Here is a 16,939-nt window from a genome sequence, read left to right as displayed (position 1 = left end):
AATTTTTTTCTACAAAATTTTATGTAAATTTTATCACCTCTTATACCTTTAAACATAGTTATCATTAAGATTTTTATCAATAGGTCTTGGTCTTTTAATTTTGGACAAGAGAAGCATTTCCAGTCAGACATTTTAAAACATGCTCAGGCAAAGTTGATGTAACCTCTTTATATAAAATTAGCTCAAACAATTCAACCTTTATAATCTTATCAACACTTACACTTTTACATGTTCTCAATTCAATTGTAACCTGAGTCAAGGTCTTAAGGCTAGTCAAATGTTTTCCTTCCTTTTTCTGGCCTTTTCTTAGGTACCAAATAAATAATTATGTGAGAGCTCTCAAAACAATTTTTTTCTCCTAATTTAGAAGTTTTTCCAATTTAAAGGATCCGTCGTCTGGCCATTGACAAGTAGGATCTTCATTTGTATATTTATTCTAATAGTGACTCAAACCAATAAGCTTTTTTAAGGAAAGACCCGGAGGTAACTTTCCACGCTTAGAATAAATCTACCATGGACGCAAGAGGCGTCCCTGGTGAGGGCGCAGATGATTTAGCCCCCATGATCCACAGAATTCACGCCCAAAGATATTCAGAGACACTAAATACCTTCGTTGCACAGGTGGTAAGGATGGTGTAGTGAAAACGGTGTCTCCGGTCTCTCACAATAGTGTGGGATGCCTCCAGTCACACACCCGCTAATCTGTGACACCAGGCAGGCGATACTGGAATGGGATTTTTCCAGCACTAACAAGCAACGAAGGTAAAGACGACAAAAGCCCTTATGGACTGGGCCTTTTATAACAAACTCCCCTGAGAGCTTGGCACGGCCGGACAAAGAGACAGTTCGGAACCCCAGTCTACTCGACTGGCCACCAAGGTGCACCCCAGTAAATGCACCTTCCGTATGGTGGAGACCAAGGAGAAGATTCTCACTGGTCACAAAGCCAAGTTCTCAGGACACAGAACAAGACAGAGACTACTCTGGGAGGAAAAGGGATCAATATCAAAACCAAGAGTACTCTACCAAATTTAAACCAAGAGTCACTAAAAACCCAAGAAAATAGTTTCTCAAATATTTTTTCCTGCCAATCTAAATTTAGAAAGAGAAAAAATTATCACCATTTCCTTCCGCCGGACTCCGCAGATAGAGATTCCGGGAGGCTGATGTGGTAAGAAGTCTTACCTTTTTGCAGGCTTTCGTCAGGCGTTCCCGTATCTCACCATCTGCAGTAGTCCAGGGAGAAGGCAGGTCTTCCAGCCAGAGAAGGCAACTTGCCAGCCAGTGTGGATCCTGCCGTCTACGCCAAAACTGTCAGGGGAAGAGGGAGAATCTCCCTCTGCCCTTTCCCTTAAGGTTCTTCTGGCTGGCCAAATAATCAACGAGACATGTTAGTAGGAGAAAATAATACCAAGTTTAATAACATGTATACATGGGAGAAAGCAGGGACACTGCGTTTCTCAACACAATAGCAAAAATTCTCGTCTTAAATATCATTTTTAGCCAATGACAAAGGAGGATTTTGGGGGTGGGGGAGTCAGTTATAGGAGATTACCACTAAAGCACAGTAAACAAGAGTAAGGTTTATTATGTAGCTCAAGGCCTCACCTTCCACATTGATAAGTCACTAGAAATGAGCTCATCTCCCTCTCGTCTCCAAACAGAGAGGGAGATACCTTTACAAATGGAGATTTCCCTTATAAATGTAAATGATTGTCTGGCAACTCTTCACAGGGTCATCCAGAGAATGCGCCCAGAGAGACAGAACTTCTGATAAGAGGGGCTTGTTGGTGCCTTTCCTATTGTAATATTTACCCTACGTTATCTTTGCAGCCATCATGATAGATCTGTTCCAGGAAGGAACCACCATGTCAAATTCTTTAGGCAGTTAGTGGGGGAGGTCAAATGTCCCTAGAGAAAACAACCAAGGTAAAGAGATAGATTTCAGGGTGGCCAAATCTTGATCTCCCACACCTGCATGTACCAGATGTCACAGGGAACTGACTGTGCTCCTTGCTGCTGTCCGTGCAGACCTGCAGGTGTCCCCTCGCTCAGGTCAGTGTGTTCACCCCTATTTGCCACTCACATGCCCCCCTCCACATCCTAAAGGAAGTCAGGCTTTACTTGTGAGGGGGTTGTCTCACACGGGAGACACCTAGAAGAGCCCCTGCAGGCATCAGAGCAGCCCCTTCAGCATCTCCCTCAGCCTCCTCCCTTCCCCTCTCTCGCCTTCCACACCCAGAAGGACCCCTGCTCAGTATTCCACATCCCAATGTTCTTAGTCCCCCAGGATTGAGAAGGGTGGGGCAGCCACAGGAGTGGACATCATCTGCAACTTCCACTCTGACCCGCGCAGGTCTGGGGCTGGACACAGAGTGACTCTACTGGGAATTGAGCCATGAGACCCAGGGCGTCTCCCACCTGGGTTACTTCACCCTGGACGGGGACAGCCTCTACGTCACTGGTGAGGGGCTGTGCTACAGCCATGCTGTCTCTCCCAGTCGGAGTTCTGTGTTGCCTCCTTTGCTCTAAAGTGAGCTGTGATCCATCTCTCTATCCTCCCAGTCTGGGTTCACTCTTGGAATCACTGTGTGATCACTGGGTCCAGCCACCTTACATCTCGTTGCCTCCCCCCTGAACACCCCTCCCCTCTTCCCCTCTGCTTTCCCCTCTGCTTTTCCCACAAAGGTCCCTACATCCTCCCTCTCCTTAATCCTTTATGATCACCCCAACTCTTGCTCAGCTCCTCTCACCTTCTCTCCACAGGTTACACATATGGAGCCGTGGCCCCGACTACAACCAGTGAGTATTCCTGGCCCTGATCTCCTGGGTCCCGTCCGCATTTGGGGTTGAGGAGCACATGTTCACCTACACCTGCTGTCCTTGGTGAGGGAAGGACCTGGAAGGGCCTTAATTCATCCCTTCTCTCCATCCCGTGTTCTGGTGGAGAGTCCCAGCCCAGGGTGAGAAAGCCTTAGACAGAGACATGTTCTCCACCACATTCTGACCCCATGTGATTTTCACTTTAATTCTGCTAAAGCGCCACCCTTGGTCCTGCTTTTCCACGTATCCCATCCATCTGTCCAGTTTTCTGCCCATCCATCTGTCTCTCCTCTGAGTTCAGTCTCTCTTGTTCACCTATTTCTCTCTCTTGGGCTCCTCTCATCCACAGGCTTGCTCATCTCTCTACTCACACAGTCACCCGTCCCCTCACTCTCATTTATACTTCATCTGTGAATGGTGGTCCTGGGACAGCCACTGCAAGAGCTCGGGTGAGCCTGGGGGCTCCTCCCACTCTATCCCTCTCTGAAGACAACCATCGCCACAGCTCCCGAGCCAGCCACCACGTCCCTGCATACTTGATCATCACCTGTGCCACGAGAAGCCACCACAGGTATCTGGGGGCACCTTTTCCTTCCCAAGGGAAGCTCTCTGGCCCCACTCCTCCTGCAGCCAATTTTGATCCAGGAGCTGGGACGCCAGGGTATGAAATTCTGGTTTTAGGGCAATCATTCTGATCACAAAGGTTATACCAACGATTTAGTGTAAGGCCAGCCCTCAGAGAGCCCCTAGTCTTGTGACATTAACACACCACTATAATACAATGTGGGATGTTTCGAGGAGAGGCACCTGGCATAATTTGGAGGGGAAGAGCTTGCTAGAGAAAGTTTCACCAGAATGGAGTCTTTAAGAATATGTAGGAGGGACTCTGGTAAATAGAGGATGAAGGGTTTTCCTGGCAGAGTGGCTTCCATGAGCAAAGGCTCCAGCCAGAAACAACATGCCGTAAGGGGAGAATTTAAATGAATTTGGGTTGCATGAAGCATGAAGTTTAACCCGCAGTAGATGGATAAAATGAGACTGAAAGGTCAGCAGGAGCCAGATTGAGTAGAGCCTTGAGTCCCAGGTCAAGAAGGTTGAACTAAAGACTGAAGGCCATAGGGAGCCATGGGTGGTACTAGAGAAGTGGTGGCCTTAGTGAGTTATTCATTTCAGAAAGTTCTTCTAGTGGTCCATGTATAACATCCTTTAGATAGAGCATCCAGTGAGCCTGCTGGGGTGTTGGTCTGGGTGAAGGAACTTAAGACCTGAGCTGTGACAGGGATGGAGTGTATGTGAGGACCAGTGTGCAACTGGAATTGGTGTTACTGGGAGGAAGGAGGAGCTGAGCATATATGCTGGTTCTGACTTGGGTGACCACATGGGTGGGTGGTGGTGCCACTGGGACAGAAGAGGACAGATTATAATGAGGGCAGGACTCTGGTATGGTCTTAGGCCAACTCTCAGTGATGGCCATCGCTCTACATCTCATCTTGCAGCTTTGGGGCACAACCTGAAGACCCTCACAGTCAACGTCACCATCTCCACCCTCCGGTATGCATCAGACAGGAGCAACAGCTCAGCCACCTTCAACTCCACTGAGAGGGTCCTGCAGAGCCTGGTAAGGCACTGGTCCCAGCAGCTCCTGGTGGGGTAAATCCCACCCAGCCTCTCCCCCAACCCCTGTCCCTCCTACTCCTCCTCCTCCTCCTTCCCCCCCAGCTGGATCCTTGTTCAAGAAGAGCATCCTGGGCCCACTCTACTCGAGCTGCAGACTGGTCTCCCTCAGGTGCGACCCTCCTCTGAGCATTTGCCACTAATGACCACTTTTGTGACCACCCCTCCTTGTCTCCCCACTGTCCTCCCATTTCCTCCTTCCAGTTCTGGCCCCCACCCCCAGAGGTTTCAGGAGCTCTCTCTAGAGTCCCTACATCCCTCTCTCCGCAGGCCTCAGAAGGATGGGGCAGCCACCAGTGTGACGCCGTCTGCACCCACCACCCTGATCCCGTGGACCACCATGCCTCTGTGCTGTGAGCTGAGAGTCTCCACCTGTCTGCTCTTCCTCTCGGTGGCTCCTGGCTCTGCAACCCAGAGTTTATCCATCCAGAGAGAGCACCAGCTACATTTCCGCATCATCGTCGGGAACCTCAGCAACCTGGATCCCACATTTTCGGAGTACACCGCCCTGCCGAGACACACCCAGGACCATGTGGAGTCTCCCCTCTCACGTCTCTCTTTGTCCTGAGGGCAGCGTCATTCCTTTGTCTGACTTACATTTGTTACATGATTGTTTCAACCCTTCACTTTCCCTGCATGTCTGGATTCTCTTAGTGTCCAGAAGTGATGTCCTAGCTGCCTTGCCCATTTCTGACATGGTTAAACTGAAGCTCAGAAAGGGGAGTATTGTGCCTAGGGTCACACAGTGAGTTAGGGGCAGGGCCAGGTTTTAACATCAGGTCTCCCTTGCCCCAAGGTCTGCGAGCTACAAGTAGGGGGACCTGCACCCCTCCCCCCATGCCCACTGGATGTTGTGTCCTACCCTCCTCGAGTTTATGTTGTAGCTGGCAATAACAAGAATAGAGAATTGAAACTTATTAATTATTTGATGTGAACAAACACATACTTGCAGGCGGAAATCAGAGAAGACTTCCTGCAGGAAATTACATTGTAGGTTAATCCTAGAAAATGAATATTAAGCAAATAGATAAAGGAGAAGGGGATGATGTGTTTCTAGGCATGGAAGAACACATTTGAGTGGGATTTTACAAATTTAGAGAGATCCCGTAGGCTTGCCAACAGTGATGACCCATTCTGCCCCTGGCTGTCATAAGAAAGTCTAGCCCAAATTCAGTCCACTGTGCCCAGAGGTATGAATTTGGTTTAATTTATTACAGTTTTGTTCTGTGATAATGGTCTTGTATTTTGTAGCAAAGTGTGCTCACTTTTTAGAGATGGAAACTAAAATGGTGTGAAACATCATGATGTCTACTTGGTTTTAATATTTCATTGAAAACGTGGGATGAATCAAGCGTGGCAAGTGTTAATAATTTATACATTGTTGCAATATTGTTTTAATTAGATGGAATATACATTGTTAAATCTAGATGATGGATGTTTATGAGACTGTTCTCTTTATTTTTCTGTCTAAAATGTTTTATTAAAAAGAGTGAAACGCACTCACATGCATTCTCCATTTCATTTACTTCCGGAATATTCTCCCAACAGAAATGATGCCTTGACTGAGAAGCCAGGTAAACCTGCAGGAAGCCTCAGCCCATGGTAGGGGGAGTGTATCATAATGCTGTTCCTCATCGAAGAGAACCATGCGCACAGGGTCTTGGATGATGAGGAAAGTTGGCCAAACCTTGTCAAGGACGGTTGAGGCACAGTGGGGTCACCAGGAGCCCTGGGGTGATGACAGGACGTGGCTCATCCCACCACATGTCTCCCCAGACCTCCCCTTCTGGGCCCTCATCCTCATCTGCTTGGCGGTACTCCTGGTGCTCATCACAGACCTGATCTGCTGTGTCCTGGTAAGCCATGACGTGTTGCTTGTCTTCTTACGAGTGGGTTGTAAGAGCTTTTTATATTTTATAAACACACGTCCTTTTCTAGGGATATGTTTTGCAGATGTTTTCTCCCAATCTGTGCGTGGCTTGCCTTCTCCTTCACCACATGAGTCATTGGGGAAATGTAAGTGACAGTCATCATGAGATTCCACCACACTTGAGAATGGATAAAATTAAAAAGACTGACTATAGCAAGTGTTGTTGAAGATGTCAAGTCACTGAAACTCTGATCGAGTGCTCGTGAAAAATAGCTTGGATGCGTCTTTAAAAATTACATATGTCTACCCAGGAATTCCTCTCCTAGGAATCCATCCAAGGTAAATAAACACATATGTCTATACACAGACTTGTACACACATGTTGATAACAACCTATATATAGTAAATAAAAATGGAAAACAACCCAAATGTCCATCTACAGGTGAACGGATACAGAAAGTGTGGTTTATCCCCACAGTGAGATACTATTCACCCATACAGAGGAATGAATTATTTTTTTTCGTTTTTAACTGTTCTATTGAAATTATAAAGGGTTTTAACATTGTGTAATTTCGGGTGTTCATTATTATTTGTGAATTTCTGTATAGACTGCCTCGTGCTTACCATCGGTAGTCTAACTTTTATCCATCACCATGCATATGTGCACATTTAACTCTTTCACTCAACACCGAGCCCCCTTCCCCTATGGTAACCACTAATCTGTTCTCTTTGTCCCTGTGTATGTTTATCTTCTACATATGAGTGAAATAATGCTAAGTGTCTTTGTCTGGCTTATTTCGTTTATCATCATACCCTCAAGGTCCATCCAGGTTGTTGCAAACAGGACGATCTTGTCTTTTTTTCTGGCTGAGTAGTAGTCCATTGTATATAATACATAACACATTTTCTTTATCTGTTCATCTGTAGCAGGGCACTTGGATTGTTTCCATGTCTTGGCTATTGTGAATAATGCTGCAGTGAACACAGGGGTGCATAAATCTCTTTGAATTGTTGATTTCAATTTCTTTGGATAAATACCCAGTAGTGGGATAGCTGGAAGGTATGTTATTTCTATTTTTAATTTTTTGAGAAATCTCCATACTGTTTTCCCTGGTGGTTGCACCAGTTTGCATTCCCACCAGCAGTGTGTGAGGGTAACCTTTTCTCCTTATCCTCTCCAACATTTGTTATTTTTTGTCTTGGGATTTATAGCCATTCTGACAGGTGTAAGGTGATCTCTCATTGTAGTTTTGATTTGAATATCCCTAATAATTAGTGATGATATACATGTTTTCATGTGTCTGTTGGCCTTCTGTATATCTTCTTTGGAAAAATGTCTGTTCATCTCCTCTGCCCATTTTTAGATTGGATTACCTGTTTTTTTGTTGTTGGGTTGTATGTGTTGTTTATATATTTTGGAGATTAACCCCTTGTCAGATATATGATTTGCAAATATTTTCTCCCAGTTAGTGGGCTGTCTTTTCGTTTTATTTTTTTGTGTGTGAGGAAGATCAGCCCTGAGCTAACATCTGTGCTAATCCTCCTCTCTTTTTCTGAGGATGACCGGCTCTGAGCTAACATCAATTGCCAGCCCTCCTCTTTTATTTTTCCCTCCAAAGTCCCAGTTGATAGTTGTATGTCATAGTTGCACAGCCTTCTAGTTGCTGTATGTGGGACACGACCTCAGCATGGCCAATCAAGCGGTGCGTCTGTGCGCGTCGGGGATCCGAACCTGGGCAGCCAGTAGCGGTTCGCGTGCACTTAACCACTAAACAACGGGGCCTGCACTGTCTTTTTGTTTTGTTCATCATTTCCTTTGCCTTGAAGAAGACTTTTAGTCTCATGTAGTCCCATTTGTATATTTTTTCTTTTCTTTCCCTTGTCTGAGTAGACATGGTATTGGAAAAGATGCTACTAAGACCGATGTCAAAAACTGTACTGTGTATATTTTCTTCTAGGAGTTTTATGGTTTCACGTGTTAGAGTCAAGTCTTTTATCCATTTCAATTTAATTTTTGTGTACGGTGGAAGATAATGATCTCCTTTCATTCTTTGCATGTGGCTGTCCAGTTTTCCCAACAGCATTTATTGAAGAGACATTCCTTTCTCCATTGTATGATCTTAGTTCCTTTGTCAGAGATTAACTGACCACAGATATGTGGTTTTTTTTCTGGGGTTTCAGTTCTGTTCCATTGATCTATGAGTCTGCTTTTGTGCCAGCCCCATGCCATTTTAATTACTATAGCTATGTAATATATTTTCAAGTTAGGATTGTGATGCCTCCAGCTTTGTTCTTTCTTTTCAGGATTGCTTTGTCTGTTCAAGGTCTTTTGTTATTCCGTATACATTTTAGGATTCTGTGTTCTATTTCTATGAAGAATGTCATTGGGATTCTGATTGGGATTGCATTGAATCTGTAGATTACTTTAGGTAATATGGACATTTTAACTGTCTTTATTCTTCTAATCCATGTGCATGGAATATCTTCCCATTACTTCAGGTCATCACTGATTTCTTGCAATAATGTCTTATAGTTTTCATTGTATAGGTCTTTAACTTCTTTGGTTAAATTTATCCTTAGACACTTTTTTCTTTTTGTTGCAATTGTAAATGGGATTGTATTCTTGAGTTCTCTTTCTGTTAGTTCATTATTAAAGTATAGAAATGCAACTGAATTTGTAAGTTGATTTTGTACGCTGCAACTTTGCTGTAGTTGTTGATTATTTCTAATAGTTTTCTGATGGATTCTTTAGGGTTTTCTATATTTATAATCATGTCATCTGCAAACAGCAAGAGTTTCATTTCTTCCTTTCCAATTTGGATTCCTTTTATTTCTTTTTCCAGCCTAATTGCTCTGGCCAAACCTCCCGTACTATGTTGAATGGGAGTGGCGAGAGTGAGCACCTTTGTCTTCTTCCTGTTCTCAGAGGAATGGCGTTAAGTTTCTCACCATTAAATATGATGTTGACAGTGGGTTTGTGATATATGGCCTTTATTCTGTTGAGGTACTTTCCTTCTATACCCATTTTATTGAGAGTTTTTATCATAAATGGATGTTGGATCTTGTCAAATCCTTTCTCTGCATCTGTGGAGAGGATCATATGATTTTTATTCCTCATTTTGTTAATGTGGTGTATCACATTGATTGATTTGCAGATGTTGAACCATCCCTGTATCCCTGGTATAAATTCCACTTGATCATGGTATATGATCCTTTTAATATATTGTTGTGTTCGATTTGATGATATTTAGTTGAGGATTTTTGCATCTGTGTTCATCAGCGATATTGGCCTGTAATATTCCTTCTTTGTGCTATCCTTGCCTGCTTTTGCTGTCAGGGTGATGTTGGCCTCATAGAATGAATTAGGAAGTGTTCCATCTTCTTCAACTGTTTGGAATAGTTTGAGAAGCATAGGTATTAAATCTTGTTTGAATATTGTGTAGAATTCTCCAGAGAAGAAATCTGGTCCTGGGCTTTTGTTATTTGGGAGGTTTTTGATGACCATTTCATTCTCTTTACTTGTGATTGGTCTGTTCATTTTCTATATTTCTTCTTGATTCAGTTTTGGAAGGTTGTGTGAATCTAAGAATTTATCTATTTCTTTTTGGTTATCCACTTTGGTGGTATGCAAGTTGTTCAGTGTATTCTCTTATTGTCCTTTGGATTTCTGTGGTATCTGTTGTAATTTCTCCTCTTTCATTTCTAATTTTATGTCTTTGAGCCTTCTCTCTTTTTTTCTTAATGAGTCTGGCTAAGGGTCTGTCAATTTTGTTTCAGTCTTCTCAAAGAACCAGCTCTTTGTTTCATTGATCCTTTCTAATGTTTTTTTAGTCTCTATTTCATTTATTTCTGCTCTAATTTTTATTATTTACCTCATTCTGCTGACTTTGAGCTTCATTTATTCTTCATTTTTTGTTTCTATTAGGTGTAGTTTAAGGTTACTTATTTGGTATTTTGCTTGTTTGATGAGCTGTGCTTGTATTGCTATGAATTTCCTTTTTAGAACTGCTTTTGCTGCATCCCATAAGAGTTGTTTTGTTGTCTATTCATTTTTGTTTGTCTTCAGGTATTTTTTGATTTCTCCTTTGATTTGTTCATTAATCCAATGGTTCTTCAGTCATGTGTTCTTTAGTCTCCACAAATTTGTGACTTCCCTATCTTTTTTCTCATAGTTGATTTAAAGTGTCATAGCATTATGGTGAGAAAAGAAGCTTGATATGATTTCAATCTTAAATTTATTCTGGCTTGCCTTGTTTCACAACATATGGTCTATCTTTGAGAATCTTCCATGTACACTTAAGAAGAATGTGTATTCTGCTGTTTTGGGAGGGTATGCTCTATGTATATCGATTAAGTCATCTGATTATATGTTTCATTTAATTCCACTATTGACTTGTTGCCTTTTTCTGCATGATCTATCCATAGATGTAAGTGGGATGTTCAGGTCCCCTGCTATTATTGTGTTGCTGTTAATTTCTCCCTGTGGGTCTATTAATAGTTGCTTTATATTCTTTTGTGCTGCTGTGTTAGGTGCATACATCTTTATAAGTTTTATGTCCTCTTGGTGGAAAGTCCCCTTTATCATTATATACCGACCCTCTTTGTCTCTCATAGTCTTTTTTATCTTGAAGTCTGCTTTGTCTGAGATAAGTATGGCAACACCTACTTTCTTTTACGTGCCATTTGCTTGGAATATTGTCTCCCATCCCTTCATTCTGAGACTGTTTGTATTTAGAGCTGAGATGTGTTTCCTGGAGGCAGTCTATTGTTAGGTCTTGTTTTCTAATCCACCTCCCCACTCTGTGTCTCTTGATTGGAGAATTCAATCGATTTACATTAAATGTGATTATTGATACATGAGGGCTTAATCCCACCTAATCTATATTTCCATTGTTTCTCTTCCTTTGTGTTTCTGACTACCATTTCACTTTGGGGGTTTTCTGTGGAGGTTTTCTCTTTTTTTATGATCTATGGCTGTGTTCTGACTTTTTCTTTGCTGGTTACTGTGAGGTTTGTATGAAGATCTCATAGATGGGATAGTCCATCTTCTGATAGGCTCTTATCTCCATTAGTCTAAGCAGGTTCCATCCCTTTCCTCTTCTCCTGCTAAGTTATTGTTGTCACATGTTATTCATTTTTGTGTTGTGCGTTTGTGACTATGTTGAAGTGTTTATAGTTACTTTTGATGCTTTCCTTCCCTTCTTCTTCTAAGTAGTAATTAAGTATTTGCTACCCTGTTGTGAAACAAAGCTGTAGCTTTCTGATTTTGTCTGTCTATTTATTCACTCTGGTCAAAGATTTGTAGACATTTGCCATCTTTTTATTTCTAGTATGAGGATGTTCTTGATCATTGCTTGTATGGGAGATCTAGTGGCGTTGAACTCCCTCAGTCTTTGTTTATCTGGGAAAACTTTTATTTCTCCATTGTATCATAAGGATCATTTCACTGGATAGCGTATTCTTGGCTGATACAGTATTTGTAATATATCATTCCATTCTTTCCTTGCCTGTAAAGTTTCTGCCAAAAAATATGCTGAAAGCCTGATAGGGGTTCCTTTGTAGGTTATTTTCTTCTGTCTTAATTCCCTTAATATTTTTTCTTTGTCATTGGCTTTTACCAAATTTAATATTATATGCCTTGGAGAAGGTCTTTTAGCATTGCTGTTATTAGGCATTCTCTTGGCTTCATGTACTTCTAAGTCTGGTTCTTCCCCAGGTTTGGGAAGTTCTCAGCTGTTTTTTCTTTGAACAAGCTCTCTGCTCCTTTCTCCCTCTTTTCTCCATCTGGAATACATATAATTTTTATGTTGCTTTTATAATTGAGTCATATATTTCTACAAGAATTCCTTCCTTTTTTAAAAATTAGAGTTCTCTCTCCTGGTCCACTGGAAGTATTTCTATTTTTCAATCCTCTAAATCACTAATTCTTTCATCCATAATATCAGCTTTATTTTTTAAGCATTCTAGATTCTTTTTTATCTTTTTAATTATGTTATTCATATCCAGAATTTCTGCTTGTTTTTTTTTTTAATAGTTTCAGTCTTTTTGATGAAGTATTCCTTTTCCTCATTAATTTTATTCTTGAGTTCATCAAACTGTCTGAACACTCTTGTAATTTAGTGAGTTTCTTTATGACATTTATTTTGAACTCTGTCATTTAGATTGTAAATTTCTGTGACTTCAAGTTTCGTTGCTGGAGATTTGTCATTTCCTTCTGCTCTGAATTGTTACTGTAGTTTCTTATGCTGTTTGATGAACTAAACTCTTGCCTGTGTATTTGTGGTAGTATCAGCTTGCAGATTCCACCTTCTACCACTATGAGGAAAGCATGAGCTGTGTTTCTGATACCACCCCATATGCTGGAAGTTGTGTGGGTACAGTGGGTGTTCCACTCGCTGGGAAAGCATTCCCACTTGGCTCAGAGCTGCCGCCACATGGAGGCACATACACAGTTGTGAGACCGCAGCACTACTATGTGTATTTGTGTCACCTGCGAAAGCAGATATGTGCACATATATCTGCTGCTGCTTTTTCTTATGCTCATGCCAGTCTCCGTGCTTGGTGGGTGGGGCTTCTTCATGGGTTCTGAGCATTGGCCAATCATTGGGACTGCAGTGACATGGTGCACTTTCCAACCATCCAGGAAAGCATTCATGTGCAGGTCCATGGCTGCCCCGAAACCCTACCAGAATTGCACCAAGGCGCATTCCTACTTTGGGGGATGCAGCATTACTATTGGCTCACACCAACATGGGAAGTGCTCGGGCGTGTGCACAGTGCTGCCAGGGAAGGGTTGGGGATAGGAATGAATTCATAGTACATGCAATGACAAGCATAAACGTCAAAATAATTATGCTGACTGAAAGAAGCCAGTAAAAAATGAGTACATACTATATGATCCGATTTATAATCATTTTTGTAAAATACAGGAAAATCTATAGGGACATATACCAGATCACTCGTTGCCTGGGAATGAGAATGTGTTTGCAAACGGCAGGGAAAGAGGAATTAAAATGAGCATGAGGAAATTTGGGGAAGATAGCGTTCCTTTTATTGATTGTGGTGATGGTTCAATAAGTTATAATCAAAATGTATCAAATTGTTCACTTTAAATGTATGCAGTTTTCTGTATGTCGTGAATACTTCAATTAAGCTAGAACATGTAGGGGAAAGAGAGAGAGAGCCAAACGAGGGAAAAGGGAAGGAAAGAAGGACTGAGGGTGAAAATTAAGTGGAAAAAAGGAAGAGGGAGACACAGGAGGCATCGGGTCTCTGTGGCTTTGGCATCTCCTTCCCCTGGAGTCTCCCATACTGGGCGGCTGACTGGACCATTCTCATGTGCTCTCCTCACCTCACAAGTCACTGTCTGCTGGTGGAAGAAAGAGGGCAACTATGAGCTCCAGTGACGACACCTGGGCTATTACCTGCCTCATGGTGACCTACGGAAGCTGTGATGACTAGATCTGACTAGATCTGAGGTCCCTTTTGCCCAGCAGTGGTCCATAGGAGCTTGACTGGAACAGAACAAAACCACATTGGATGGATGCAGGTTCTGAACCTTTCTAGAATTGGCCCCTGACTGGCTCACAGGGGACTAAGCTGAAAGGTTTCACCTTCCTTAAGTCCTGAAAGTGACTTCAACTTCTGTCCTGTGGTGTCACACCAGTTCATCCCTCAGGGACACCAGAATTGGTGAAACCAGCACAGACGTTGCCATCATGTAAGTCGAATCCCCACTTCACTGCAAGATTTCCCTTCTTAGGAAAATTTGGAACATCCCTCCCCTTCACTCTGTGCAGCCATCACACCCCTCTTGGTTCCTCCATATTCCTCCCCCACTGAAGGCCAGCAGTCTCAGGTTCCCCTTTTCTGCTTCATTCTCTGAAGCTCAGATTCTCGAGGACTTCCAGATCAATCTGGCTTGATCGCTCCTCTCCCCACTCATGGGTCCTCCGTAACGGGAAACAGGCCAAGATGGGAGGAGTGGGTGAGACATGATTCTGCAGTCCCCTTGGGCCTTGGAAGCTGAAATGACTAGGTGTCTGGGAAGCCTGAATCCCAGAGAAAGACCAAGGCTCTGGAAAGAGAGTGTCTGCTCTGGATGTAAATGTGAATAATATTCGGCAGGAGAAATCTGAGGGAAAAGAAAGAGTCTTTTTTCATCTTTCTCTGTACAGAGTCCAACTAGCCTCACAGCAGAGACTCCCCAACAAGCAGCCCAGAGCATCCCAGGCATGAGGCAGGCTGCACTGTTCTGCAGTGGGTCTGTTGGAACAGATTACATTATCTGTACACACTGTGCAGACGACCACAGCTGAAGATACCCAAGGGCTGAGAATTAAAGTCACAGTCATGGCACTCTCTCAGACTTTTTGTGTATGAGCTTCACATTCTCAATCTGAAGCACTGATTCTCCGAGAATGCACACCATGAAGATTCTAATGATTAATAATATTAATATATTATTATTATACATTGCATACATTATAAATTATATATTGTACATTATAATTATAAATTAATGTATAATCATTCTTATACATTAATATATTATTATATATTAATTATTATAATATCATTATAATGATTGATAATAGTTATCATTATTGACTAATTTCTGCTAAGCAACATGACTGGAAAACTCTGCATGTATTATCTCAGTTACAGTCACAATTTTAGGGATTTATTCCCATTTTAAGCTAAAGATGTGGAGGCTCAGAAATATTAAATAACTTGACAAAGAAGGAAAAAAATTTCTACAAAGCTAAATTACACACCTATTCAAACTATGTGTCAAAGAAAGAAAGACGTTATCTAACCTACAAGCAGACTCACAGACTCAAAGTTGACCTCCCACAGGCCCACAGTGAAAGAAGCTGTAAAGAATGTACATCAGGAAGAACAAATGTGAACCCAGGAAAACATAACAGGAGTCACGAGGAAAGGAAAAAACGTCTTTCTAATTTAGTATTAGTTTTAAAACAAGACATTAAAATCACATTCGTACCAAAATTCCAGGTGATTACCACATGGAACAATAGAGGAGAGAAGATTTAGCTAAAATATGACTCATATTTTAGGGAAGATATAAATACTAAGTTACTCTCTTATTGTTTAACACATTGCTCTCGGTAACTGATAAATCTGTGCTACAAAAGTAAGTAATGATAAAGAGGATTTGAAGAGTGCAACATACTCGATCAGGCAAATAGACAAATCCCAACACACTGGCTTATTGTGAGACTTGTGATGCTGAAAACAGTCATTCTCCTGACAACATGATACCACAATGGCATATCAATTTTCATGAATCAAATTTCCAACACATATAAATCTAAAAAACGGGACAAGCCAGTATTTCATTATATGCAACTGTGATTCAACATGCAACAAATACCAGAAAAATAGAGACCCAGAAGTAGGTGTCTTTTTTGAGAAGACAGATATAACAGCTGTTTTGTGAAATATTATGTTGGAATCTATTGCAATATTACACAAAAAGGACCATCCATTTTGACTAGGTATGTTTTCTCTGTGACTGTGAGGACAAAACTCTAAAGAATCCCCTGACTGTGATGACTCTTGGTCTTAAAATACAAATAGATAACACTCAGTAAAGGAAAATGAGAGAACAAAATGAGAAGGAAAGATCTCCTTTCTCTCCTCACCTGAAACTCAATCTCTCACCTCAGAAGGATCACTGTCTGTATCTTCTCTGTCATGCAAATGAGTCAAAGAAAAGAAAATTATTGGTATACATTAAAGTTTCAAGAGCTCAAAGAAAGAAATCATCAGGACCCCTGCAGAGGCATTAATGTAGTGTGAGCTCCATGTCATCTGCGCCGTCTTCTGTTTTCTTCATCGTGTTTGTGGGGCTGTCCTTCTTGACCCCTCACTCTCCGTGCCTCGCTAGCGAGTCTGTCTGCATCAGTGCTACCGCCAGTCTGTCTCTTGCCGTCTTCACTTTCCCTTCCTGTTTCCTGATATCTTCCTCAGTCACCAGAAGACGTTTGCAAAGGAGCTGTGGGATGTACAGATCATATCCTGGGATCATCTCTGCCGAATCTGGAGACCAGGCAGGGGTGGGCATGGGAATGGAGTTCAGAACACCTGCGAGCTCACCTGGCAGGGATACACTTGTGCAACTAGGTGCAAGATTCAGCAGGGCTTTGGGAAGGTCCAAAGCACTTAACAGTTCTCCTGCACTCTGCAGACCTGGAGACCTTGCAGTCTCTTCTGCCAGCAGAGTTTTTGGGGCTGCTCCAAGGTTTCCTCCCTTTGATGGCATCTGACCTCATTACCAGGATAGGATGTGATTCTAGTAACTGGCCTCTTGAATATGTAACTGTACATCCTCAAAGGGATGGAGATGCTCAAACCAGGCTGTGGTTTAGATTGCTTTCCACAATCATTTCACTTCCTCTGTGATGATTTGACCATCATACTTCTTCTCCTCTTACCCTATAAAAATAAATTTTGAAAGTGGATCAGAGTTATAAATGAAGCCTGCCTTCCCAGGACAATTATGTCAGATGCCTTGTACTTCTACCCTCCCTCTCTCCCTGTGGGGAT

General features: G+C 42.2%; 1 pseudogene; it reads right to left on the bottom strand.

The window, feature by feature from the left end:
* Nucleotides 1-14,401: 14,401 nt before the first annotated feature.
* On the bottom strand, nucleotides 14,402-16,807 carry LOC131403691 (methyl-CpG-binding domain protein 3-like 1; annotated as a pseudogene).
* Between the last annotated feature and the right edge of the window lie 132 nt (nucleotides 16,808-16,939).

This window comes from Diceros bicornis, unplaced genomic scaffold, assembly GCF_020826845.1.
Source record: "Diceros bicornis minor isolate mBicDic1 unplaced genomic scaffold, mDicBic1.mat.cur scaffold_78_ctg1, whole genome shotgun sequence".
In the NCBI taxonomy this organism is placed as follows: domain Eukaryota; kingdom Metazoa; phylum Chordata; class Mammalia; order Perissodactyla; family Rhinocerotidae; genus Diceros; species Diceros bicornis.
This window is presented reverse-complemented; position numbering and strand designations above follow the sequence as displayed.